The sequence below is a fragment of the Frankliniella occidentalis genome, unplaced genomic scaffold, assembly GCF_000697945.3.
Source record: "Frankliniella occidentalis isolate FOCC.00 unplaced genomic scaffold, Focc_3.1 Scaffold78, whole genome shotgun sequence".
In the NCBI taxonomy this organism is placed as follows: domain Eukaryota; kingdom Metazoa; phylum Arthropoda; class Insecta; order Thysanoptera; family Thripidae; genus Frankliniella; species Frankliniella occidentalis.
The window spans coordinates 1,012,870-1,016,743 of NW_026267208.1; the positions used below are offsets into that span (position 1 = coordinate 1,012,870).

At 55.1% G+C, this 3,874-nt stretch overlaps 1 protein-coding gene across 6 annotated transcripts in view; it reads left to right on the plus strand.

Moving 5' to 3' along the window:
• Window positions 1-3,874, plus strand: part of LOC113203319 (pantothenate kinase 3) — a 13,982-nt gene that overhangs the window by 1,570 nt on the left and 8,538 nt on the right. The window contains exon 1 of one of the 6 annotated variants that reach the window (XM_052268833.1): window positions 308-326. The exons of 4 other annotated variants lie outside the window; for them this stretch is intronic. The gene's annotated coding sequence lies outside the window, so the exon portion shown is untranslated. Of the gene's footprint in view, window positions 1-307; window positions 327-346; window positions 513-3,874 lie in introns of those variants that run through there. One more of the 6 variants, XM_026417935.2, reaches the window with a different exon arrangement.

Below are 3,874 nucleotides of genomic sequence, written 5' to 3' on the forward strand. Positions count from 1 at the left end.
CCCCCTCCCCCGCTCTCCCGGGTAGGTACTCCGAACAGCTGATTTCCTCGTGGTGCGCAGCCGCCTCTCCGCCCCCACTCCCAACCCCGATCTCATGGACTACCGTTTCGGGCGTTCGGCAGCAGAATTCGGCTCTACTCAAAGCCTGCCTTGCCCTCCCCCCCCACTTACGTAATGCGGGAAGGGAGGTGGCGAGAGAGAGAGAGAGAGAGAGGGGGGGGGGTGGAGGGAGTGCACCCCCCCTCTCTCTCTCCTGCCCGCCGTGGATTCCCTTGCGCGGCGGCGGTGGCGGGTCGGCGGTCGCCTCACTCGCGGCGCTCGCAGAGGTCAGTCAGCTTTTGAGTTTCTGTGGAGCGTGTGTGTGTGTGTGTGTGTGTGTGTGTGTGTTTGTGTGGTTGCGACCGAGCGCGACAGTCCGGTGCCAGTCGGTCGTCCTGTCAGACGTCCTGTCAGACGCAGCCGCTCAGCTGTTGGCCCTCGTCGCGCGTAACCCACTGCTGATCGCCGGTCTGGTAATTACCATGTGCTTCGATCTATTGATATTGGCATTCTGCCTTATCTCTCCACTCCACTCACGCATTAAAAAAATAAGAGGAATGTTTTTGGCGTTTGCTTATCGCGGTTTCCCCCGCCGCGGACTGACTAGTCCTTTCGGTATGGGTCCTGTCAACCGCAAAGCGCTCGTGTTCCTTCGCGGCCGGCGCCGGCGCCGTGCCCCGCGCGGGGCTGGTATAGTATACTTAAGCAGTCAGTGCCTATTGTGTCAATTGGGCGTAAGGTTTAATCACTTTGTTTTTGCGGGCCACACGACGCTTCACGGCGCGAGTGTCCTCTCGCGGCGCTCTTGATGAATTCGCCCTGCTAGCTTTGGTTAAATATAAGCGTTAAAAAACAAACCACAACATAGTGGAATCATTTGTTCATGTTGCAAGTAGGTTTTACTTCCAACAAGATAGTTGACTTTCCTGATGGAAGTGACCACTTGTTCCACGTCAACCTATTTGTTTCAAGAGCGGGCTTTTCGGAGTGTCTTCCGCACTGACAATAATTTTCCTTTGCCAAACCTTGCCCGCGGCAGCTTTGTCCGCGTGCTGTCGATGGACCGTTTTAACACGGTGAAAACGACTTCTCTCTCTTTTAAGGAAATAAGGAAAACTCTGAGGGGCTCCCATATTTGAGGAAAACTCCTCCGCACTGGAAATGCAAGTGTGTGAATGTCGCTCACCTGCAGGTGAGCGACATTCACACACTTGCATTTCTAGTGCGATCTCGCCTCAGATTTTGAGGAATCTTCTCAAAAAATGAGGAAAGATCCCACATTTTTTGTGGAGACTTCCTCGAAATCTGAGGAGTTTTCCTCAAACCAAGGGAATTCCTAAAAGTTTTCCCGCTTCCCTCAACCATGAAACTCTAAACTCGGCTCGCGGACTTCCCTGGCGCGGCACGTGCTTCTCTTTAGGCTGCACCGCACACACTGGCGCTTCCTCGCGATTCCCTTTTTTTTTTTTCTTTTTCGCGCCCGCTCGTCCCGTCTCGCGTTTGGCGGGAAAGTCGCGCAGCGTCCCCGTCAAAAGAATACGCGGCTTCACCTTGTTCAAGGACCCTGTTTGCTTCGCGTCCGCATCGGTCATCATCAGTGCGGTTCGAACTGCCACCTTGGTGCGGGCGGCGGCACGGCGAACACGCGGCAGAGTTTAAATTGTAAAAACCGCGCGACTGCTTCGTTTGAAAGGGAATAGGAGGAGGAGGAGGAGGAGGAGGAGGAGGAGGAGGTGGAGGGAGTGATTTGTCAGTGATACGGTGGTGGCCGCAGGCCGTCGTGGCGTGACCTTGGGGTGGGCGCGGGGCGTGTCTGGCGTGTCTATGGCCTGCGCCGATTATGCAGCCCAATCTTATCGTCAAAGGGAGCGCTACAAGGGGCTGCGCGCCGCGGCGTGGCCAGCTCGTGGTTGCCTACCTATCAGGTCGTTACATGACGCGCGCCCGGCCCGGCCCCGCCCGGCTGCCCGGGGTTACTTCATCCTGTGCAGCTGCGGGCGGCTGCGGCGGCGGGGCAGCGCGGCGGGGAGGGCAACAGGTTCCGCCGAAACGAATAATAATACAGGAAAAAAACCACGACAACCAATCAGGCCGACAACAAATATGTACAGTTCTCTTATTGCTGCGAGTGTTATCTCTCTCCTCCTTTGAAAAAAAAAAAAAAAAAAAAACTTAAATGTACCCGCATGGAAAAAAAGAGCTAAAAATGTGACTGGCCAAAGTGTCTTAAAAGTGTAAAATAAAAAGTATACAAAAAGTATAAAAAAATATGCCGAAAGTGCCACCAAAGTGTTGCCCGTGTTGCCAATGTGCTATACTTTAAGTATACCTACTTTTTACAAAAGTATACCCAAAAGTGTCATTTGGATATACTTATTTCCATGCGGGTACAGGCTTTTGAACTGCGCGCTTTTGCTTTATAGCAGTGTTGTACTTGTACTAGACCTGTAGGCCTAACCTATAGGGGAAAAAAAAACAACACACACACAAAAAACGACTGCTCAAATGACGAGTGTACAATCAATCAAGCTGACGCTACATTTTACCGTCGACTACAAATTCGTTGCGGGCCGACCGAATCGCTTATAGCCGGGCGACACAGCCAGACGACGACGCGTTGAACCTCGCCGCCGGCGCTCGACCCGCCCGCCCGGCCGCCAATGAATTTTCATGCTCGCTGACGCGGTGCTCAGGAGGCGCTGCAGGTGGGGGACCACCACCCGAGCGGCGCCCCAGGCCCCAGGTTTACGTACCCGGGTGCCCCCGCGGACGCCGGCGACTGACCCCTCGACGTCACGCGCGTCCGCTCCGCGCCGACGTCTGAACTGCGGCCAGATTATTCCTCTTCCTGCTTCAATCCTCGCTCTGCCTCACGCCCCGCGCCTCACCCCCTCGCTCTCTTTCTCTCACCGCTCGCCCGACCACGCGTGGCTTGATTGACATGCGCGGCTACTACCGAGAAAAGGCGTTCGTCACTATTTTGCTGTCGCCCACGGTGTAGATGGAGCTGTCGCCGTTCCCGAGCCCTGCACACGCTGTGCGCTGGCTGCCGCCGCCCTCCCGAGCCGTGCCGAGCGCCTGCCGTGGTGCGGGTAGGCCGCCCCGCGACTCCCGCCCGCGGCGGGCTGCCTATGCACAGGCGCTCCCGCAGCGCGCGCACCCCACCCCGCCGAGCAGTAGTATTAGATCCTCGGGCGGATCCACCAGTTTCAGTGCGTGATCATCTCTCCTCTCTCCGCTTAACTTCGCAGCCGTTCGAAGGTGACTTGTCGGTTTTGACGTCGGCGCCGCCGCCTTGACATGCATCTCGGTCCGACGCCGCCGCAGTGTGTATGCTTCAACCTTCACCCACAAAGGCGCCCGGGGGAAAGACCGATCCGTTTCCGCTTATTTGATTTTCTCTCTACAATCTTATGAACTATATTTTAATACTTAGCTTACAAATTTCTGTCAACATGCACCGCTTACACATTTTTTGCTTACGCGCGTATATGAACAAATTTGACAGATATCCGTAAGCTAAGATTTTAGTGTGTAAGCAAGCAGGTACCGTCACACTCTATCATCACGCAGTTGAGGCCTGTCACAGTTCGCCTGCAGTCTCTTGTAACACTTTTTGGAGCTCGCGGCGCCGCTATTGGTATCATATTGTGCCTCTCAAAAAGATCTTATTGTCGTCAATAAGGCAAATCTAAAAGGCATTTCGATTCTTATCATCATTGGGATTGCAGCGGGTTGGGTTTATATCTAGTTGTACCCGGCCCCGGTGTGCGTCGGGGTCGCTGCAGGTGACACAAGCCCAAGCCACACACACACACACGCCCCCTCCCCCCCC